Below are 26,122 nucleotides of genomic sequence, written 5' to 3'. Positions count from 1 at the left end.
CCAATAGACAATCAAGGGCAATAACAAGAGACATAAGGATTTGGTCAAAGACCAGGTAAAAACCCACAATGGGGAAAACCCTTCCAAATTATTCTTCTTATTAGATTATGATAAAATGTACAACAAATAGAGAGTACAATGTTCCAATTTACCAATCACAAGACTATCCAAAAAAACCAACCAAACAATATCCAAGAGATAAGCTTGTAAAACAAGATTGATCCAAATCAAATTTCCCAATCCCGGGGTCAACGGGCAAAATCTGTTGTCAATTGTAAAATTATCTTAGGTCACAATCGCATGGAGCTAGTAACCATCAGTGCGACTGTAACTATCTAGACATAGGGAGCACCCTATCAAGTGAGCGGTTATAACCGAGAATTCCATGTTCCAACCCTTTGGCCTCAAATAAATTTCTTCTTTTCACACGTGCGAGCTCAGATCCTACAATAGAATTTTGAGAACCAGTCTCAGACCTGTGTGAGCCAATTGAAAGAAGAGAGAAGAAGAATATGTTTGATGATGATGATGTCCAAATGAGGCTAACTTGAATTGTATTTTTATGCTTCCTTGGAGACCCAATTTGTCTTTGAATTCGACCCGATCTTTTGTGCACATGTGGGTTTTCATATTAAAATACATTTCTTCTTAACCAAATTAAATTCTTCCAAGGGCTAGGAGGGGTATTTCTTGATGAGGAAGACTATCCAAAGGAGGGAATTTGTCCTTGAGCTTCCAAATTAACACCAATGACTACCCAAATAAAATTCATGGGGACTTGACAAATTGAGAAACCGCAAAAGCATAACATTTGCTCTCTTTCTCCATATTTTATTTTCTCTATGACTATTTTTTGTTTTTTTTTTTGTTTTTGACATTGTTCAAAGAATGAAAGAATAAAAAAAGTGAGGTCTCATGTCACCAACAACTAGGATCTCAAGTACAAGAGTGACCATATGATAAAAAACAAGCAAAACGGAAAATACACAAAAACCAATGGATATTCAAGCACATGCCCCCTATCAAATGATAATGGTTTACATGCATATATCTTTTTTTTCTAAGTAAGGCTAAACTATTATATTACAGCAAGAGCAAAATTACATCATCAAAATTACAACAGGGCCGCGGCCCTGTAAGACTTGTCCTGGGACAGACAGTAGACTCAGGAGTATTCATTCCAGGATTACATAGGATGGAAACTTAGAGCAACACTCATGTAGCTGACCCATGGACAAAAACAACATAAACACGTGAAGAACACCAACACAGAACAAAGATAACAGATAACCGACACAATTACATAGTGACAGAGTGACAGACACATATATGACCGCGAAGGGAGCTGACAGAGAAAAATTCTTGCTGTAAAACCTGGAGCGCGAGCTGGGCATGCTAGTCTTCATCAGTTGTCTGCGGTCCATCCTCCGTCTTGCAGTAGGGAGGCTGGAGGATAGCCTTACCAGGATTGCGCGTTCCACGGTCACTTGGGCCAGCACCATAGTCACGAACAGGTTCACTCGGGCCTGTTCCCGGGTCATGTATGGGCCTCAGCATCTCAACAGCAGGGAATTCCATATCCAAAGTGGGAACAATCCCAGGAACACGCGGAGGGTTGGCACGGGGATTGCCTTCATCATCTTCCCAAGGATTGCTGCAGTGCTCCACTGAAACAGTCACGAAAAAAGTGGAATTGGCCAAGGTACAAGGAAGGCGGTATCTAACCATTGGGTGCTCCGTGTGCCCACAATCCATTCTCGCTGGAGGTTCCACCATTCTGCCTCTGCCCAGGGGCCTTCCTCTCGGTCTTCTGCGCTCAGAGGTTTCTTCAATTGAGGAAGAAGTCGAAGGGGCTCTTCCACTGTAGCCGCCCCTTCCACTGTTACCCCTTCCACGATTACGCTGCATACTGTTCCTCTGTACAGGACGTTCAATTCCCCAAAAAAACTGCGGATGACTGGTTTGCAACACCACTATTTGCACAGGTTCACTGCCTAACCGAATTCTAGCCCTCCAATTGCCCAATTCTGTAGCTGCAGAACCTTGACCGTCACTCTCAAGGCCTGAATGAGAGCCGAGACAATGAACCTCCACCACTTCCTTCGAAACAAGAACAGGAGCCGACGAGAGATGCGGGTTTGTAACACCACCAGTCTCCCAAGTACGCAGCACCACCAAACTCTCGGGTTCGCAACTAGCTTGCTCGTAAGCCCACCAATTGCCTAACTCTGTGGCTGCTAAACTGGCACAATCGCTCTCAGAGCCTGAGTGGGAGCCGAAGCGATGAACCTTCGTCACCTCCTTCAGGACCAGAACAGGAGCAGACGGGAAATGCGGGAGTATGTCCGAGAGTTTACAGCTATGATGCGCCATGTTTCGCTTCTCAAGACGCGCAATGAATGTCGACGGGACGCCACTGCCATCAACCTTAACTGCCCTCCTTAAATGCTGCGTGCTGGTGTAGTTAGGGTGTGTCCTCCTGGCATGCGTGGCTTGTCCGGGCGGACACCTGCCCTGCGGACGAGCCTTAGTCTCTATGTGTCTAGCAACCACCCGCATCCGGGGGTTTACATGCATATATCATGACAAAAAAAGGAAACAATTAGTAGCTTGAAGCAATTAACAAAAAATAATGCATGGAACTAAAGAACCAAATGAAAGGGTTGAAGCTCTTATGGGAACAACCAAAAATAGATAAGAAAAGTGTTAGTATATTTATAAACCTAGGAGTTAGTTAAGTTCAATTTAGTATAATGTGTCTATTATGTAAAAGTGTGTTTCTTTAGTATGCATTAGTTGTAGTGTAATCCTATGGTCATGGCATGTTTTAGACACATAGTGACCTTACGACTCATATTCTCTTTGATACTAACAACTATTGATCCATGGCTTAGCACCCGATTAGTCGATGATCCCTATTTAAAGGGCATGGAGGGTCATGGATAATGATCAATTGTGAGAACTCTCTCATATCAAATATTTTCTTTTGCATTAATAAAATTGCCTCAAGTGTCTGCATTGGTTAGGGTTGTGGATTGTTTCGCTTTCAGATGATTTTAACCACATAAAAATACTAGCATTATGATCTTTTATTTGGTTGTGTGAGTGGTTATTGAAAGCATTCATTCTATATGGAACACCCTGTTTTCTCGAACATGGTATTAGAGCTCATTTGTAGATATGCTCCCATTAATGATCAATATCTTAAAGTGTGTGTTGCCACATTTTCGAGATTTTCTATTTCTATAATGTTTTGGCCTAAACAGATTGTTCATTTGCACTTGAAACATTGTTTTCAACTTTTAACACCTTTCATTTCATCCGAAAAGGTTTATATTTTCCCGAGATATTGTATTTTCTGTCAAATATAGAGGTATGTGTTCTAAATATGCCCTTTTTATGGACTTCATATTTTAGTTTTTTATTTATATTCTGAGTTTGCTACTCTTTCTCGTCTGTGTTTGCTCTTTTCCTTGTGCTCTATGTGATCTTGACAAATAGAAAAAAAAGTAGAAAGTGTTTTCTTCACTGCGTATGCTCTTTTTCTGTGAATTTTGTAACCTCGACAAATCATAAACAATGAGAAAACTTGCATTTTTTGGGTTAACCAAGATTTAATCCCTTTGTTGTTGAGTTTTGGAGTTTGTTTTTGGCTAAGCACATATTTTCTAGCAAGCACATAGTTCACTACTATTGTTATGTCTTTTGCACTAGTTCACTTGGTCAAAAAGTAGTTTATTTATTAAGAGGCATTGAGTTCAAATCCCTTTTACTTTACATTACTTTTTGAAAAATTTCAAGCAAACTTAAGTTATTTCAAAACTTTGTTGTAAAGTGTATTTCACTTCTCTTATAAAAATGAATCAATGTAAAACAACTTTAATATTTTTTAAGTTATTTTTTTGCATTCAACTTTAATTTATAAAGTAATTTCATTGTAAAAATGATTCTCACTTGTTTTATAAAAGTAGGTTACTTCATAAAGTAATTTATTTGTAAAAGTGCACTTATAGGAAAATCTAGTGAGGGAATTTTTTATTTATTTATTTTATCAACATCCATCACCACGTGGGTCAACATCTACCTGCCACACGACTCCTTACTACCATTAATGACTTTATTTTAAAATGGTATAACTTTCACATCCAAAATTTGTTTTCAGTGCCTTTTTTTTAATGGCCTATTTTTTCGAGAGCTTTCCATCCAAATAGTCACTCTCAGCTTTTGAAACCATATTTTTTGTATATTTTAATATGACCACTCTAAGTGAACATTTTCTTACCAATACCAACTAATTCTTATGGAAATCCCATATGGAGAATGTACTAAGAAGTAAAAGATTGTATCATATTACCTTGGGACAATAATAGGACCCCACTGATCTTTATAAGAAATCCAAAGGGGATAATAGGAATGACGAAGCCTATGGATTAATTGAAATGTCCATTTCTCCTAATTTGTGATTTCATATTTAAGGACATGAAATTTTGAATGAAGCTTGGGAAAATTTGAGACGATATTTGGTGAACCTAACACTATTGTATCTCATCGACTTAAAAATCATATCACAAGTTTGAGTCCTAATGATTTCTCTTGCATTGAAGATTACTTATTTAAGTTTAAAACACTTCAAATTTACTTAAAGAATGCTAGGTTACTCTAAATGAAGAATGTTGCATATATCTTATTTGTTGGCATTATGACTAAAGTGTTGTCCTTGATGGCAACCTACTTGATAAATATGCCAACATGATGGTAGCAGGATGATTATACAGGCTGGTACATATGTGACAGAGAGAATGGACAAAGGAATATCGGTTCAGAGACAAAGGACTAATAGAGGTGAAGTTTTGGAAAGTATAAGTGGGTCTTGTGAATAAAGACTGCATACATACACATGTATGGTGAAGCAAGGTTGCGCACATATTCGACACCATGGTAATTGGAATACCGGGGGTCTTTACCATGGCGTTGGCCCATAGTATTGAGTGTGAAAAGGAATATTTGATCTTGTCAAAGAATAACATCAACATTACTAAGGGATTGGTCTAAGGTATTGGATAAGGCCTAAGCTATATAAGGATATGGAGATCAAAGTGTTAAGTGTGAAAGTGATGGGTTATTGATGAATGATTTGATCTAAAACAGGTGTGCATGAAGGAGCATGGAGAATGTTTATATTTGATGGATCTATAATAGAGACTAATGAATATGATTGCTTGTTCTTTTATGATTATGACTAATAATAATAGATATGAGGTGATAATGATACATTGACATGAATAGGTGACAACAAGGGTTGTGGAGTATGATTTGTGGTTGCAACGAAGGTATGATTCATTGTTTACATATTTGTATGCTAGTGTTTCTTTGAGAGAGAATGTACATAAGATGATCTGCTTCTGGGTAGTCACGTATACATTCTGTGAAAGTTCAGAATCTATACGTAGGTGTCAAACATGAGAAGCGTGTACATACACATATGTTCTTTGTAATATTCGCGTATACATGAAATGGTTTTTAATATGAGATGATGATGATGGTTGATATGTTCTATTATGTTTGTTGTTGTCCATCGATGAAGTTTCTCTTATGAAAATATGTGTTTGACAGTACTGATTGGGTTGAATTTATTATGATATATAAGTTGACTAAGTGATTATGCTACTATGTGGTGATTTGTATTTGGTTTAGTGATTTATGTTGGCTTCAATATCTGTTTGAGTGATTGATTCAATGATATAATGATTCAGATTCAATTGTTAAAATTTTGAGATCTGTACGCATGTACTCTTAAGGAGAATCACATACATACACGAGTATGATTCATAACAATAGTGTATACCTTCTGACATATGCTTGATCAGGGTTTGCAATCACAATGACTAGTTTTTGTGAAAAACATAATATGATATGGTATTCTTATGAGTGGCTATGCATAGATATGATCTGATATAAATTGGTTTCCTCTTGTTGCATTGGTTGCTTGAGATTCAGTGATTGGTTTGCTGATGGTATAGTGTTTCAGTTGGTTCAATGATTGGATGAGTTATTCAATGATTGGTTTCAGTATTGTTATATGATATTAGGCTTAAATGATGGTAGTGGGTACAATATGAAAATATGATGAAAAGTGGCCTACAGGTTTGATGTTGTAAGTCAGGTGGATCTAGTATGAAATATTATGAAATGTGGTCCATAGAGATGTTGAGGGTTAGATTCTTTAGTGAGGAAGTCAAAGCTTCCTTCCAATGTAGCTGGTAAATTTGATCGGAGGGTTGGAGCTTCCTTCTGGTGGGTGCCATTAAACGAGATCAGGGGATTGGATATCCCCTCGTGGGTGCTGGAGTATGAAATAAGGTTGTGGCCTTATGTAGGTGGGTGCCTGCGTACTGGTATGAGTCTGTGCCAGTACAAGATTGTAAAATATTTTCCTTTATAATAAAAGATGAAGAGAGAGACGATGATAGTGGTGGTTTTCTCCCACATTGGTTTCCATCTAAAAATCCTGGTGTCCTCATGTGTTGCTATGTTGCTTATGTGTGATGGTTATTCTATTCTTATTGCTCATGGTTACTATTTAATTAATGGCTAATGAAGTAATGATACACTAGTTAAAGTAGAACATATGATGAAATATATGAAAAGTTAGTTAACTGGATATAAATTATTTTCCTTTACTAAAGTCACATACATACATTGGTTTACTGAATGACAGTAGCGTACAAAAATATGAATAAGAAATTGAAAGGTTTAAGTGAGTTTTAAAATACTAATTCACCCCCCCCTCTTCGTATTTTTCCCAATAATTGGTTTCAGAGCAGGTCACTTCAGTTGAAGCTTAACTGTTGGAGTGGATCAAGGATGATGGGAAAGAAGAAGACAGATCAAAGGAAGGAGTCAGAAAACTGTGGTAGTGATAGTGATATATTAGATGCAGTGACAGTTATAGACATCAACAAATATTCAAATTTGGGAGCACCCCATTTTCTATTGATCAAGAATGAAGAAGATAGTAACAAAAATTAATCAGGTATGAGTTTTTGTTCTAATTGTGGTCCATTTCCTTGTCTATGTAATACTGATGATAGCCAAGATGACAACGGATCAATTGAACTTGCTCTCATGGGTAAAAGTGAAAGTAAGCATTCTAAAGAGAAAATATATTAAAAAATGATGGCCCTAGAAGCAAAAGAACAAGGCAAGTTAGAAACAATGGAAAATAAAGGTACGCTTATGCTAAGTAATGATAACTATTAGGAATTAAAAGAAGAAATGCAGTCTAAGTTAATGAACCTAGGATTTGATGTTCGGAATTTAGTATGTAATGGTTGCACTAAATCTTCTCCATCAGGTGAAGAATTACGAAAGAATAATGTAGCATTAAATGATATTTGGTAATATTCCTGATACAACATTAGGAAAGATTATGCAATATGAAACTACAAAGGAAGTATGGGATAATCTTCAGAAAATCTATGAAGGAAGAACAAAGGAATATTGTTCATCAGAAGAACCAACATGTAACCTTATTTCTAAAGAAAATAATGATGTATCAAAAGATAAGTATGTTATGTCAGATGGAGTCACTGATTCAGAAGAAGACATGTTAGAGGAAGTTAATCTTAGAAGAAAACTCAATCTTTCTTTGAAAAATAGTATTAATCTTAAGGATAAGCTGCATGCATATGATAAAAGGGATCATGTTGCAATAAAATCTAAACAATATTGTGAAGGACTTGAAGCTGAGATCATCTCTCTAACAACATATATAGAAAAGTAAAATAAGCAAAAAGAAGAGCTACTTCAAGTATTTGAAGAACAAGAAAATGGGCCAAATAAAGAAATTATCGAGTTAAGGGAGCATTTGGAAGAAGGAAGAAATTTTGAAGAAGGAATGAGGAAACAATATCAGGTAAAGGAATAACAATACCAAAGAATAGAGGTTGAGGTAAACATTCTAAAAGGTAAATTAGAAGAAAAGAATAAACACTTAAGATTTCAAGATAGTACTAAGATTTTGGATAACATTCTTAGTAGTCAAAGGTCTCCCACTATTAAATATGGTCTTGGTTTTCATGAAATTGTAAAAGGAGAATCTAGTTCACAGGCTTGTACAAGGATCTTGAAGGATAACAATATGAAATCTGAAATTCTTGTCAAAGAGATAAGAAGTCAACCATATCAACATCCAAGGAAGATGAATTTTCAAAAGAAATAATTTGCTCCCAATAATAGAAACATTAATCGATTCTCTCCTTTGATCAATAATGTTTTTTTTTTTTTGATATCTAGCTGAATCGACAACAGCGGTGGTATCGTACTCGCGTTACACAAGGTCAAATCCCACCGGCTGCCACTATAACAGCTAGGAGGAACCACCCAACCCACAAGGAATGGCCCCTCAGGGTAAGACGAGACTTGAACCCGTGACCTGCATAGTGGCACGAATGACTTAGCAGACCGTTTGCTGACCAGGAGACCAAACCCTTGCGGGCCCTTTGATCAATAATGTTGAATGCTTTATATGTCATAATTATGGACATGTTGTAGCCAATTTCATAAGAAAATTGTTTCGATCTCACGCAAATAATCACTTCACAAGAAGATCATTAGTTCCTAGGTACTCAGGTTTCTTTAAGGGATATTGTTTTACTTGCAACATATTTGGTCACAAAGATATTGATTGCAATAGAAGGAATATGAAACAAAAATATTATGATTCCTCTTCTCCCTTTTCTATTCATATAACATGTTATGCTAGTAAAAAAATTGTGCATGTAGCAAAATAATGCAGGAAAAATCAATGGATCGCCATAGACAACATGGTAAACAATCAGATAAGAATATTGATGTCAAAAGATTTGAGAAAGATGGATCCACCAACATTTCTTATAATGAACAGAAAGAAGAAGAACATATAAGGTGTGGTCTTTCCCTTTGCTCATATGAAGATGGTGATGAATGGTACATAAACAATAGATGCTCTCATCATATGACAGGAAATAAGAACAAGTTTGAGTCTCTCAGGAATAAAAAAGATGGTAAGGTTATTCTTGGAAATAATGCTCCAACAAAAGTTCTGGGAAAAGGTAGAGCCAAAATTAGTAAGTATAAAAGAGAAATTGATACTTTATTAGTTCAAGGGATAAAGCAGAATATTCTAAGTGTAGGTCAAATGGAGGATAAATGAAATGTAATTGTGTTTACTTCAACCAAATGCAAGGTTATAGATGAAGAAACTAGAAATGTCATATCAAGAGGATACAAAAATCCAAACAAATTATATGTAATGAATTCTCGCATAAATGAGGAGGACAGTTCCTATTCTTCAGACTCAGAGTAAAGAAGATGGTCTCTACTGCAGTATATTGAAAGAATACTTCTCACAGTGACTGCAAAAGTGATGGGAGGTACATGACCTCATGAATAGCAGGAGAAGATTATTAGGATCAGTGATGTATGATCTCAGGGGGAGCTATACATATGTATATCTCAACGATGATTTCCATTTTGATTTGATATTCATGTTTCTTATATTACTAACCGTGCATCTAAAGTAGTAACAATGAACAAGAACATACAGTGCATGCTTAGGGGGAGCCGTGGTTATGAAAATTCAACATTTCACTTTCTGTATGAGGATCATATGAAGGACAGTTGCGTATATACGACAATTTTGATCTAGACAATCACATATGTTTCTATGATATGAAGAAACAGTGGGACAAACTCAGGGAGAGGTTATGATATGCTTAAAACAATTATTATTTGGCTTTCTTGTTTTGACATTTATTGGTTACAGTTTGTTGATGCTCAGATGCTACTTAGAAATGGTTCAGGGGGAGAATTTGCTATGCTTCTAATAGTGAATTGTTGGCATTATGATTTCTTGAGCATTCCTTGTTGCATAATGGTGTGCATGAATAGTATATATCATTGGTGATGCTGCTGAAGGCACATTTGTTGTTGAAGTTTTGGATGACGACTTATATATTGCATAAGTTTAATTTAGTGAAGTTGATTATGCTATGTTGTTGTCATTATGTCTTATTGTTGGTGAAGTTATGGATGACACCTATATATATTGCTTGAGCTTCATGTGAAAAGGTGTTATGATGATGTTGCATGTCATATGTTGTTGATGCATGAAAAGGTATGTTGCTGCAAAACATATATATCTCTTTGATGTATGTGGATTGTGGTTATTCCTACAAATGGAACACGAATGTTGACCTTTATGATATGAGGTCAAGGGGATGAGTTGCTAACAGAACTTTATTGCACTTATACTTCAGTGCTTGGCGATGCTTGGAGACATTGCATATTTAGTCACATACTGATGATGTTGAAGATTGATGATACACTGTGTTATCTTATATAAACTCCTTGATGATGAGGATGTTCATGTTGCTATGATCATATATTCATGTTGTAAGTTCCTATATGGTGTATGAAGGTTGTTGATGACTATCATGGTCTTGCTACTTCACTATTGAGGTCTTTGGTTTTGGTTATAAATGCCATATTTGCCTCTTGATGTAAAGGTCATGTAAACATCCATGATGTAATAATTGTTATGTTCAGTCATGTTTGGACTATTGGGGTCAAGTCAATTATGTATGTAATCCCATTATTTTGAATGTTGAGTCAAATATGTAACCCCACTATGTTGGGTGATTAATGTAAACATAAGTCCTTAGTGACATGAAAGGCCATATTTTATTGAGTCATACAGTCATGTACTTCTTTATATATATCTTCCAGAAGATTCAACATACGCTCAGGGGGAGCATGGTCAATATAACATGTTCATATTCAATAGATCAGATCTACATTACTCATCTCTACAAAGGGAGAGAGAAGTATTCATTCAACATTGGTCCACCCTTTTCCCTTGATGTCAAAGGGGGAGAATAGCTTGGTGTTTGGAGAAGAATCCTTGGAGAGAATCTTAGTGTGTTTATAAATGTCTTTGCAGGGATTTACAGGTGATGGTGACCGAACACCAAAGTGGTTTCCATCAATTCCAAAGGAGGAGATTGTTGGAATTATGACTAAAGCGTTGTCCTTGATGGAAACCTACATGATAAAGATGTCAACATGATGGTAGCATGATTATTATACAGGCTGGCATATATTTGAGAAAGGGAATAGAAAAAGGAATATTAGTTCAGAGATAGAGGACCGATAAAGGTGAAGTTTGGGAAAGTATATGCGGGTCCTGTGATTAAATATCGCGTACATACACAAGTATGGTGAAGAAAAGTCACACACATATTTCGCACCATGGTAATTGGAATACCATGGGTATTTACCATGGTATTGGCCCATAGTATTGAGCGTGACAACATATATTTGATCCCGTTAAAGAATACCATCAACATTACTAAGGGATTGGCCTAAGGTATTAGATAAGGCCTAAGCTATATAAGGAGATGGAGATCAAAGTGTTCAATGTGCAAGTGATGGGTTATTGATGAATGATTTGATCTAAAACGGTGTGCACCAAGGAGCATGGAAAATGTTTAGATCTAATGGATCTATAGTAGAGACTAATGAATATGCTTGCTCGATATTTTATGATTATAACTAACAATAATAGATTTGAGGTGATAATGATACATTGACATGAATATTTGACAACAAGGGTTGTGGAGTATGATTTGTGGTTGCAATGGAGGTATGATTCAGTGATTACAGATCTGTACGATGATTTTTCTTTGAGAGGGTGTGTACATACGCGTATATGCTTATGGGTAGTCGCATATGCATTCTGCAAAAGTTCAGAATCTATATGCAGATGTCAAACATGAGAAGCGCGTACATACACATATTTTCTTTGTAATAGTTGCGTATACATGCTAGGGTTTGTAGTATGAGCTGATGATGATGGTTGATCCATTATGCTATGTTTCTTGTTTTTTGTTGATGAATTTTCTATTATGATAATCTGTGTTTGACAATACTGATTGGGTTGAATTGATTATGAAATAGAAGTTGACTAAGTGATGATGCTACTGTGTGGTGATCTATATTTAGTTCAGTGATTTGTGTTGGCTTCAACATCTAATTGAGTGATTAATTTAGTGATAAATTGATTCATATTCAATTATTAGTGTTTTGAGATTTGTACGTAGGTACTCTTAAGGAGAAGCGCATACATACACGGGTATGATTCAAAACAGTAGCGTATACCTTATGACATATGCTTGATCAGGGTTTGAACGACAACAATTGGTTTTTGTGAAAAACAGAATATGATATGGTATTCTCATGAGTGGTTGTGCATATATATGATCTGATATGAATTGTTTGCTCTTGTTGCATTGGTTGCTTGAGATTGAGTGATTGGTTTATTGATGGTATAATGTTTCAATTGGTTCAATGATTGGATGATTTATTTAGTGATTGGTTTTAGTATTGTTATCCGATATTGGGCTTAAGTGAAGGAAGTGAGTCTAGTATGAAAATATGATGAAAAGTGGCCTACAGGTTTGATGTTGTAAGTCAAGTGGATCCAATATGAAATATTATGAAACGTGGTCCACAAATATGTTGAGGTTTGGAGCCTTTAGTGAGGGAGTCAAAACTTCCATCCAGTGGTAGCTAGGAAATATGATCAGGGGGTTGGAGCTTCCTTCTGGTGGGTGCCGGTAAACAAGATCAGGGGGTTGGATCTCCCTTCAAGTGGGTGCTGGAGAACAAAAGAGGTTGTATCCTTTTGTAGGTGGGTGCTTGTGTATTGGTATGAGTCTGCGCTAGTACAAGATTGTAATATGTTTTCCTTTATAAAAAGATGAAGATAAAGATGATGACAATGGTGGTTTTCTCTCACATCCCTTTTCCACCTAAAAATCCTGGTGTCCTCATGTGTTGTTGTGATGCTTATGTGTGATGGTTTATTTTGTTCTTACTGCTCATGGTTACTATTTAATTAAAGGCTAATTAAGTAATGATACACTGGTTAAAGTAGAAAAAATGATGAAATATATGGAAAGTTAGTTAATTGGATATACGTTGTTTTCCTTTACTAAAGTTGTGTACATACACTGGTTTACTGAATGACAGTAGCGTACAAAAATTTGAATAAGAAATTGAAAGGTTTAAGTGAGTTTTAAAATAATGATTCACCCCCACCCCCTTCTCAGTATTTTTCCTAACATTATTCTTTCAAAATTTGGTTGTACATATTCTATTTTTGTATCTTCATTATGCCATTAGAGATGCTTTGGGATTTGCCTATCAGAAACCTTCTCTTGAATCCTTCTATGACACTCTGATTAGAGAACAAGACAATCTCTTTCATATTGGAGTGATTAGCACTATAATTCCATCTAACAAGGCCTTAATGGCCCAATATAAATATAAAACCAAGCATCAAAAGAAGTAAAATTCTCGCAACAACAAGAAAAATAAGGTTCTCAAACTCTCTTAACCAACATCTACTGCTAAGAGTGACAAAGTACCAAAATCAAAGAGCAAGAATACACTATTGTGGGAATGACAGCCATTTAGAATCTAGATGCTTTAAAAATATGGAGGCCTTGGAAGAGCAATGAAGACACACCATCATCCTTGGTTCTTCTTCTAACACTTTTCTCATGGGCACGCACTTTCTGCTTTTGGTTTCTCCTTCAATGCAACCTCTACTTCTTCTCATGAATGACTTATTTATTATGGAGCATTTTTTCAAATGGCCAAGGATAAAGCCATTTTTATGCTCTTAATCATTGTGACACAAAACAAATATTTGTTGGTGATGATATATCTCTTAGTGTTGTGGGATCTGGAACAATTCAAGTAGATAATGGTTATTTTAATGATGTATTATGTGTTCAAAGTAGTTCCTGTAACCTTCTATTAGTATATCAGATCAATCATCCAGGTGAAGGTAAAATAGTGGAATTTTCACGTCACTTAATTTTAATTAAGCATTTAAAAGATAGTTTGTAGATTTATGTGGTGAGAATTTTGAGAGTTTTGATTTAGATTATCCACAATATCTATTTTTAAGCCTACGTTTCGAGTCTATAAAAAGACTCATCTTCAGGACCAACATAGACAAAAAATGGATATTGTGGATAATCTGAATCAAAACTTTCAAAATTCCCACTAGAAAAATATACAAACTATCTTTTAAATCCTTCATTAAAATTAAGTGACATGAAAATTCCACTATTTTCCTTTCACCCGGATGATTGATCTGATATACTAATAGAAGGTTACAAGAACTACTTTGAACACATAATACATCATTAAAATAACTATTATCTACTTGAATTGTTCTAGATCCCACAACACTAAGAGATATATCATCACCAACAAATATTTGTTTGGTGTCACAATGATTAAGAGCATAAAAATGGCTTTATCCTTAGTCATATGAAAAAATTCTCTAGGATAAATAATCCATTCATCGGAAGAAGTAGAGGTTGCATTGAAGGAGAAACCAAAAGCAGAAAGTGCATGCCCATGAGAAGAAGTGTTAGAAGAAGAACCAAGGATGATGGTGCGTCTTCATTACTGCTTCCAAGGCCTCCATATTTTTAAATCATTTGGATTCTAAATGACCATCATTCCCACAATAGTGTATTCTTGCTCTTTGATTTTGGTCCTTAAGATGAGTCTTGTTATAGAATCGAAATGTAGACTAAAAAATGGATACCGTGGATAACCTAAATAAAAAATCCCAAGATTTAAAAGATCTTAAGCATGCCCTTGCCACTAGAATAGTTGATGATATTACCTCGTTGTACAAGTTTGACAACTTGGGATCATTTTTTATTGCTTTGTTGTGGACACAACACCCTCCATGTTTTTTCAAACTTATTACGGGGACCCTCCATGTAAATTTTGGTTAAATCATTTTTTAATGCTTTAATTTTGTTGATTTTAAGAGTTTTTCACTTTTTTTTTGGATTTTCGTTTTGATTGCTTCATTGTGTGCATTTTATTGCAAAATTTCCAACCATTCAAGTTTCATCTTATTCTGATTTATGGTTTAGAAAATATCTTCGATTAAGATTCAGTAGCTCACATAAAATATGTAAATATATATTTTACGACATCTTTATAATTTATAAATAAAATTAATTTTAATTTATTAAAGTGCGTTAATTAATTTAATTTAAATTAATTATAATTTAATTAATTAATTTGTAAATATTATGATTTAATTAATTTTGTTATTAAAAACCATCAAATTCAAAAACTTGTGTGTATAATCATAATATAAAAACATAATAAGAAAAACCACATTATAGATAATATAATTATTATATAATATTTAAACTATAAAAATAAAATAAAAATAATTATGACATCATCCCGAGAGCTTATCCCCGGGCATTCCATTTGGTTCACAAACGAAATCACCCGGACTAACTAAGCCCTGAGCTGACGTGGGATGAATCGAAGTGTGAGGTGGGAGGCTTTTATATAAAGGTGTTTAATACATGTGTAATGGAATGGAAAGGGCCCACACTCCATTACCTCGGGCTCCTCTTCCCTCCATCCACCTCACATATACTTACCTTAACACCATTAATATGAGCCCCTTCCCTTTTTTAATTTTGATTCTTTTGAATTTGTCTTATGATTTTGTTTAATGTTTATCCTATTTAATCTTTTTTATTTTATTTAAAACATTATTAGAATATATTTATAATTATTTTTTAAATTTCGAATTTATTAAAATTTAAAATAGGTTATTTTTTTTTATTAAACTATAACTTTAATAAATACATTGCTCATAATTTTTGTCCAATATTGTCCATTTTTTAACGAGTTGTTAGTTTTGGAACTCAAACTTTGACTGACAATATCTTGAAATCTTCTGGGTGAAATTGAGCAAATGAGAGCTCGTTCGAAATCTTATTTCATGGAGAAGGATCTGAAAGTGGTTTCATGACTGGATTTGGTCATTAGCCACTGTAAAAAATCCGCAGAAGTAATAGATATGATTTTGCAACAAAAATCAGTTTCTTAAATTTGTTTTGAAATTTCCTCATTAGCTTGAAACTTCTTATTGTTGCAAATTCATTTCAGATTATCAATTTTGTTAGAGAAATATGCATAGGGGGTAATGGAAAGCGTGGATCTCCTTTTATTTTATTAATTAATTTTAATTTTAAATGGAGAATTTATTGTGATAGTTTTAGTATTTTGGTTTTATGTACAAATTTAATTGGTTTTCATTTTCATTTTTGAATTGGTTTTTAAGAGAGAGTTTGTTGCAAGGAGATGAAGCCAAGGATTTCGAGCAATGGGATTGGATTAACAGAGAAGGAGAGATCAATTTTACAGCTCCAAAATGAGGGGTCAAATTCGCCTTTCAACAACTCTCCTTTTGGGAGGTTTTTGTAAATTATAAATAACAATTTTGAGAATGAGAAAATGGTTCTTCTTTTATGCAAATAGAGACTCTTTTCACTTCTATAAGGAGTATTTTTTGCTGTTGTTTGAGAGAAATACTTAGATATGAGTTTTGGGGGTTTTCCTTTCAAGATCCAATCTTTGTTGGAGAAGAAGATCTTGCACTTTCGCAGCTCTTTTCATTGATAGTAGAGATAATGATTTTGGGAGGAATGTTGGAGATTCATTATAAAATAGAGCAAGAGATCCAAGTTTAATGATTGTATTTTCAAATATTTTTATTTGTTCATAAAATCATATTCTTTTAATGGAAGATCTAGGCAAATAATTCCATGTTTTAGCACTGTTGTGAGATATGGGAACTGTTGTGTAGAAATTTTGAATAATTTAACACATATTCAACAGAGATTATCCTGATCATGTACTATTGCGGAATACATATACAATACATAAGCTCCTCTACTTTGATCATCAATATAGCAGCATCAATAACAATAAAGCATCAAGAGCATTCACACATTAACATAGTATGTAACCCGGGGAAAGCATCTCACTAAAAACCCCACACTATCTGTATATTAATGATTGAGACCATGTAACATTACAAAGTACAATGCTTATCACAAGCAATCCAGTACCAGCTCCACCTATTACACACAATACAGCTAAGATCTGATCTCCAAATCTATTCCACTGCTTGCCTGCCTCCACTGCTCAATACCTGCTCAAGAATGAATGAGAATGGTCTACCAGACTCGTATTTCACCTCCAAAGAATCACTCACAATGTGTAAGACGTGAGCAGAAGCTACAAACTGGGCAAATACACGAGCAAACTCATTGGCATACTCAATCCCTTGATTGTGCAAGATCTGATGCACAACTATAGTCACAACTGATAGCAATCTGATTCTCTAACACCTGTCCCTGCTGAACTGAACATGCACTGACATGCAACTGAGTTAACTGATGTATTCTATAGTTGTATTATGAGTTAATAATTAGTTTAACAACTCATCATTAGTCTATTTGCAGTTAGACTAACTACAACTAGTTTAACCAAGTCAAACTGAACACAACTCCACAATCAACTCCACCAAACTCAACTGATTGAGTTCTAACTGAAGTCATGCATGCAACAACTCAACTGACTCATGAGAAAAGCGTACTTCCTTCTGACAGCTGCATGGGCCACATCTGTAGCTCAAACTGAAGTGCTCCAAGAGAATAAGATCAAGTTTATAGTCCAAATATTATTATGAGACAATAATATTTGAATTTTCTATTTTTGACAGCCAGTCTAAAAATAGACTTTGATCACCCACACTGTGGTCACCCACACTTTGGTCACCCACATTGTGATCACTCACACTTTGGTCACCCACATTGTGATCACTCACACTGTGATCAAAAATAGAACTTGCGCCATAATTTGCCTGCGGGTCCACTTAGTGAAGGCGACTCTTTTCACTAAGCTCTGTCATCTTGTTGCAATCTCAACACTCCCTCTCAACAAGATATGGATTATCAGCAACCCCTATCCTGCCTCGGTGGTACTCGAATTTGCTCCTGGTGAGAGCCTTCATCAGAATATCAGCATCCTGATCCTCCGTTGAATGTATGAAAGCAACATGATCCTCTGCTGCACACAATCTCTGATATGATGGTACCTGATGTCAATATGCTTAGATCTATCATGAAATACAGGATTAGCCGAGAGTTTAATGCAACTCTGGTTATCACAGTAAATCACAGTAGGATCCAAATGAGAACCGAACAAACCAACCAGGATCTTCCTCATCCATATAGCCTCGCATGCAGCCAAACTTGCTGCCATATACTCGGCCTCCGCTAAACTGAGTGCCACGGATCTCTGTTTCCTACTGTACCAAGAAACTGCTGTCGATCCAATACTGAAGACCCCTCCTGATGTGCTCTTTCTGTCCGTTGGGCTCCCTACCCAATCTGCATCCATGAACCCACATAGCTTCACCTCATCCTCCTGTTTGTACCACAAACCATATCCCGATGTGCCTTTCAAGTAGCGCAATACATGCTTGCCCGCCTTCCAGAAGAGCTTGGTAGGCTTAACCATAGCTTGTGGAAGCTGGTTAACTGCATAGCATATATCAGGTCGTGTATTGACCAAATACATCAGCGACCCCACCAACTGTCGATAAACAGTGGCATCCACTCCTTCTCCCGAAGTGGCATCCTCCTTCCTCCAACCTCCAGGAAGAGAAGTATCAACAGGCTTGCAGCCATGCATGTTGAACTTCTCCAGTATCTCCCGAGCATACTTGCCCTGAGAAACAAACAGTCCACCACTGCGCTTCCATATTTCCAATCCTAGGAAATAGTGAAGGAGGCCCAAGTCCTTCATCTCAAACTCTGTAGCAAGATCCTTCTTGCATGACAGTATCAACAACTCATCACCCGTTAGAATAAAATCATCAACATACAATACAATGATAAGCAACTTACCCTCCACCACAATCTGGTATAGGTTAGGATCCGCCTCGCTCTTGGAGAATCCAAGTCCTGTGAAATAACTGTCTATCCGTGTGTACCAAGCACGTGGTGCTTTCTTCAACCCATACAGCGCTCTCTTGAGCCTGCACACATGCGACTCGCTGCTGAAGACCTCAAAGCCTTCGGGTTGCTCAATGTACACCTCCTCCTCAATGACTCCATTGAGGAACGCAGTCTTCACATCCATATGATGAATGTGCCATCCCATCTGCGCTGAGAGAGCAAGAATCGTCCGTATGAAAGAATACCTTGCAACAGGTGCAAAGGTCTCCTCATAATCGATCCCCTCTATCTGTGAAAAGCCTCAGGCAACAAATCTTGCCTTTTACTTCTCCACACTCCCGTCAGCTGCCTGCTTGACCTTGTAGATCCATCTCGAACCCACCACTGATTTCCCTTCCGGTCTGGGAACAATCTCCCATGCACTGTTTCTGACAATAGAATCATACTCTTCCACCATGGCGTCTACCCATGCGGGATCCTCCACAGCTTCCTCGAAAGAGGATGGCTCAGTCACAACACACTTGCTCATCAGAGCCATGTATCTAGTGTACCGATCAGGTGATTGTCTCTGCCTGCGTTGGGCTGTAGGTGGTCCTACAACTTTCTCTGCATCTTGAGCCAGTCGCTCAACTTCTGTCAAGCGCTTTCACCCTCTGATGGTTGGCGCTGCATGAGTGGTCTCTTCCACTCCATGAACCTCGTCCTATGGCTGATCCACGTCCTGAAGCTCATCCTTAGGAACTAATAGCTCCTCATTTGCATGCAAGTGTAGCTCCCTCTCAAGTGAACACTTCATGGCTTTCTCCTCCTGAAATTTTATATCCCGTCGCACAACAGTTTTACCACTGTCTGGCAAATACACACGATAGTTGTGGGGCGTATCAGTGTACCCCACAAATATCCCAACCTCTGCATCGACTCTAACTTCTTCCTGGCATCCTTCGTCACATGCATGTAAACGTTAGCACCAAAAATCCTCAAATGAGAAAGATCAGGCTTCTTACTAGAATAAGTCTCCTCAGGTGTACTCATGCCAAGTATCCTGTGAGGACAACGGTTCTGCACATAAAATGCTGTATTGCATGCTTCCGCCCACAAGTGAAGGGTAGGCCCTGATCATGCAACATTGCCCGTGCATCACCCACAATCGTTCTGTTCTTCCGCTCAGCTACCCTGTTCTGCTGTGGGTTATGGGGAGCTATGAGCTCTCTACGAATACCTTCTGCCTTGCAGAAATCCTTGAACTCGTCCGAGATGTATTCACCACCATTATCGCTCTTAAGAGCCTTCACCTTCTTCCCCGACTCCTTCTCGACCAGTGCTTTCAATTCACAGAACTTTGAATATGTCTCGCTCTTCTTCTGCATGAAGAAGATCCAGCACTTACGAGAGAAATCATCAACAAAAATCACATAATACCTATGTTTTGCTGTCGAAGCAACTGAGAAAGGTCCACACACGTCTGTGTGAATTCTCTCAAGGATCGTCGTGGCGCGACTATCCTTCTCGTGAAAGGTGGCTTTCACAAACTTCCCCAAAGTACACCCCTTGCACTGATCTAACTGCGCAAGTGTGCCTTTAGGAAGCCCTGTAGTGATCTGCTGCAGTATCTTCAAGGCTCCATGGTGAAGGTGACCCAATCTCCTGTGCCACAACTCGCCATCATCCCGGCTCACCAATCCTTCTGCCTTGCCCGCCATTGCTGTGCATCCATCTACATGCAACTGATAAAGGTTCCTCACTCGAACCCCTATCTTCCGGGTCTCACCAGTTGTCTTGTTGCGCAGGAAAGCCTTTCCCTCGCTGAAAAAAACATCATACCCCTTGTCTTCTAACATCGCCACTGAGATGAGATTCTTTGTCAATCCTGGAACATGCATGACTTCCTTCAATACGAAGGGTTTACCAGACTCCCTCTCAAAGGAAATGGTACCTATACCGGTCGCACTGTATCTACCATCATCGCCCATCTCAATGTGCACTCCAAGATCTTTGTCCTCCAGATCAGAGAACAAATCTCTATCTCCCGTCATGTGAAAAGATGCACCACTATCCAAGAACCACACTGATCCCATCACACTTGAAACCAAGCATGCGATCAATGAAAAATCAAGCTCAAACTGTGAGGCTAGAGCCTCTCCTGTTGCCGATCCAGCAGCCTGCTTGTTCTTCTTCTTCTGCGGACAATCAGTGGCATAGTGTCCGTGCTGGTGACAGTGAAAACACTTCACCTTGGACATGTCCTGCTTCTTGCCTTTCGCACAGGAATGAGAAGCTTTCTTGTTCTTCCCCTTCTTTGCTATGGAAGCCAAAGCGCAATTCTCTTCATCAGATACCTTTGATGAAGATCCATTCTCACCTTTATTGTTTCTGAGTTTATCCTTGAGCGCTAGGTCGCTCTTGCTTTGGAATAACATTTGCAATCCATTGAAAGACATTTCAACAACACTGCTGCAAATTCGATTTCCACCAGCTCAAACTCAACTGCTTCCGATCTAAAATTCGTGAGAACACAATATTTATCGTACAGAGATTGACTGTATGGGCATTCTCTGGATATCTCACCTTCCAAAGGAAGGATGAATCCAGAGGCTACCTGGCCCGATTACAGACTCTGCCTGAGGAAATAGAATGTAAACGCTTCCTGAATAGTAGATCTGATGATCAACAGCTCTGATACCATGTATAAATTTTGAATAATTTAACACATATTCAACAAAGATTATCCTGATCATGTACTATTGCGGAATACATACACAATACATAAGCTCCTCTACGTTGATCATCAATATAGCAGCATCAATAACAATAAAACATCAAGAGCATTCACACATTAACACAGTATGTAACCCGGGGAAAGCATCTCACTAAAAACCCCACACTATCTGTATATTAATGATTGAGACCATGTAACATTACAAAGTACAATGCTTATCACAAGCAATCCAGTACCAGCTCCACCTGTTACACACAATACAGCTAAGATCTGATCTCCAAATCTATTCCACTGCTTGCCTGCCTCCACTGCGCAATACCTGCTCAAGAATGAATGAGAATGGTCTACCAGAATCGTATTTCACCTCCAAAGAATCACTCACAATGTGTAAGACGTGAGCAGAAGCTACAAACTGGGCAAATACATGAGCAAACTCATTGGCATACTCAATCCCTTGATTGTGCAAGATCTGATGCACAACTATAGTCACAACTGATAGCAATCTGATTCTCTAACACCTGTCCCTGCTGAACTGAACATGCACTGACATGAAACTGAGTTAACTGATGTATTCTATAGTTGTATTATGAGTTAATAATTAGTTTAACAACTCATCATTAGTCTATTTGCAGTTAGACTAACTACAACTAGTTTAACCAAGTCAAACTGAACACAACTCCATCAACTCCACAATCAACTCCACCAAACTCAACTGATTGAGTTCTAACTGAAGTCATGCATGCAACAACTCAACTGACTCATGAGAAAAGCGTACTTCCTTCTGACAGCTGCATGGGCCACATCTGTAGCTCAAATTGAAGTGCTCCAAGAGAATAAGATCAAGTTTATAGTCCAAATATTATTATGAGACAATAATATTTGAATTTTCTATTTTTGACAGCCAGTCTAAAAATAGACTTTAATCACCCACACTGTGGTCACCCACACTTTGGTCACCCACATTGTGATCACTCACACTTTGGTCACCCACATTGTGATCACTCACACTGTGATCAAAAATAGAACTTGCGCCATAATTTGCCTGCGGGCCCACTTAGTGAAGGCGACTCTTTTCACTAAGCTCCATCATCTTGTTGCAATCTCAACATGTTGTTTATTATATCAACTATCTGATCTTATATTTAAATAAATTTGTCATTGATTTATCAAATTGCTCTTGTATTTAAACAAATTTATAGGTAACTATTTACATAGAAATTTTCCATCTTAAATCGATTTAATTTTTATTGAAATTATGTGAATTATTTACATGTATCAATGATTCATCTTTCATTGTTTTAAATATCTAAACAAAGCATGTATGCATTTATACTATCAGTGGTTATAACTAATTCAAAAAATTGATATTCATCATTAAAAGCATATTAAATCCCCATCACCTTTATATATTTGCACTTGGAATTTGGGAGCTATCTCCTAGGTATCGAGTTAGACTAGTTTTCTTTGTTTTTCTGCATTAGTAAGTAGGCTTGCATTTAGATTTAGATTTAATTTAATTCTCATTTTTAAAAGTCTCTTTACGTAGGAGAAATCTTATTGGTGGCTTAATTGAGCCCTTGTGTTATCTTAAGGACTACTTTCTCACATATGCATTGCAAGATGGTAAGTTTGATTGACTCTCCTTGTTGATAAGTAATTTGGAATACCAAAATTCAATAGGAAGAGCAAGGGTATGTTATGAAACCAGCTCAAGAAAAGATAGAAAAGATAGATCAACGCCTTAGAATTCAGCCTCTTCGAGGGGGCAACCTCCTTTACATTACATAAATGTACAATTCTTCGATGATTCAAATGACAAAACCTCCTTTCTATATATAGGAGTCTAAGGAGTCTCAATATAATCCAGCTGACCTAACAATAATAATATAAAGCCACAAAAATAACAATAGAGGGATTCTATGGGCACATTAATAACAATATGGGGGCAATGGGGGCACAACAATATAAATAAGGGGTATAACTACAATAGTAATGGGGTAATCACTAGTATTATAGGGACCCAACATGCCCCTCGCCTTCAAAAAAGTGTTGTCCTCAACGCTTGAGTAGTTCTGGATACTTCTGCATAAAATTCTCATCCTCCTATGTGGAATCTTCAGTGGATAAGTTCTTCCACTTGATAAGGTACTCTGAAATTGATCGATTTCGTAGCTGTCAAGTTCTTGTTTCTATAACTGCTTCCGGTTCCAATATAATTTTTCCTTCCTCGTCAAGTTCTGGCAATATTGTTTGAACTGGGAGCTTATCGCCTATAACCTTATTTAAGCATGAAACATGGAAAACTGGGTGCAATCAAGAAGCTGCAGGAAGCTCCAATTTGTATGCCATAGTACCAATCTTTTGCAACACCTTGTACGGACCATAATACTTTGGTGATAATTTATTATCCTTCTTAGCTTGCTTGAGGGACATTTGCTTATATGGTTGTAGCCGTAGGAATACCCAATCACCTACATCAAAACTTCTTTCACTGCGATGTTGATCTGCCTGTTGTTTCATTCTATTCTGTGCCAACACGAGGTTATCCTTTAAGAGTTGGAGGACTTGTTGTTGATGTTCGATGTGATGTTCCACTGCCTGAACCTTAGAATTTTCTCTTAAATATGATGTGATGGATGGTGGTTGATACCCATAAAGTGCCATAAATGGGGTCATTTTTGTTGCTGTATGAAAGGAAGTGTTATACCACCATTCAGCCAGAGGCAACCATTTGACCCATTGTGTCTGTTTATCAGATACAAAGCAACGAAGATATCCTTCCAAACATTTGTTTACTATCTCAGTTTGCCCATCAGATTGAGGATGATAAGATGAGCTATGAGCTAACTGAGTACCAAGACAAGAAAATAATTCTGTCCAAAAATTTCCAGTGAAAATGGGATCTCTGTCACTTACAATAATCTTTGGGTTTCCATGTAGCTTTTGAATCGTTTCCATAAATGCAGTAGAAACTGTACTGGCTTTAAATGGATGTGATAATGCACAAAAGTGTGCATACTTGGTAAGTCTGTCAACTACCACCATGATGACACTCTTTCCCTCAGACTTGGGTAAACCTGTGATAAAATCCATTGAAACCTCCTCCCAACGTTGGCTTGGAATGGATAAAGGTTGTAATAGACCTGGTGTCTTAATTGTTTCAACTTTATTTTTTTGGCAAACCAAACATTCTGCCACAAACTTTTGAATATCTGATTTAAGGCCATCCCAAAAAAATTCCTTCTTAACCCTGTGGTAAGTTTTTAAAAATCCTGAGTGCCCTCCTAAGGGAGAAGTGTGCAATTCCATAAGAATCTTTTGTTTTAGCTGGGAATTCTTACAGAGGTATAAGCGATCTTTGTACCATAACGAATCATTTTTCCAGCTAAATGTATCAGACGTACTGGAATCTTGTTGTAGCTTTCGAATAAGTGCCCACACTTCTTCGTCATTCTTCCATTCCTCCCTTGCTTCATTTATCCAATTTGGTTGGATAATAGAAATGGCACACAACAATGCTTCCACATCCTCATCCTTTCTTGAGAGTGCATCTGCCACCACATTTTGCTTCCCTTTTTTGTAGATGATTTCAAAGTCATAACCCAACATCTTTGTGACCCACTTTTGTTGCTCTTCAGAGGATAATCTTTGTTCTAAAAAGTATTTAAGGCTATCATGATCTATTTTTACCTTGAAGTGTCTTCCCATTAGGTAGGGTCACCATTTCTTAAGTGCATGGAGTATTGCCAACATTTCCTTCTCATAAATAGCTTTGCTTAAAAACTTTCCCTTGATTGGACGACTTTCAAAAGCAATGGGTCTTTCATCTTGCATTAGAACAGCACCAATTCCATTTCCTGAAGCATCACATTCCACAATAAAGGTTTTTGTGAAGTCCGGTGTAGCTAAGACCGGTGCTTGGCACATTGCCTCTTTAAGATGTTCAAAGGCCTTTGTTGCTTCTGAAGTCCATGAAAATGCATCTTTCTTCAATAATGTTGTTAGAGGTGCTGCTATTCTCCCATAATTCTTAACAAACTTGCGATAATACCCTGTCAACCCAAGAAATCCGCGCAAATGCTTTATGGATGTGGGGATTTTCCATTCCTTAATGGCTTTAATTTTGCTAGGGTCTACCTTAACTCCTTCATGAGATACAATATGACCCAAATATTCCACCTCCTGGACTCCAAAGAAACATTTGGATCTTTTTGCATATAATTGTTTCTCCTCCAATAGTTGTAGCACCCTGTCAACATGTTCAACATGATCCTTCCAAGACTTGCTGTAGATTAGTATATCATCAAAAAATACTAACACAAATTTTCTAAGGAATGGTTTGAAAATTGAATTCATCAAACCTTGAAATGTTGAAGGTGCATTGGTAAGGCCAAAAGGCATGACCAAAAATTCATAATGACCCTCATGAGTTCTAAATGCCATTTTTGGAATGTCTTCAATCTTCATTCTGATTTGATGATATCCTGAACGAAGA

Source organism: Pinus tabuliformis, chromosome 1_1 (genome assembly GCF_031772625.1).
Source record: "Pinus tabuliformis cultivar Carrire ecotype Pingquan chromosome 1_1, CPIR1, whole genome shotgun sequence".
NCBI lineage: Eukaryota > Viridiplantae > Streptophyta > Pinopsida > Pinales > Pinaceae > Pinus > Pinus tabuliformis.
The sequence above is the reverse complement of the archived record's forward strand: the minus strand, read 5'-3'. Positions refer to the sequence as shown.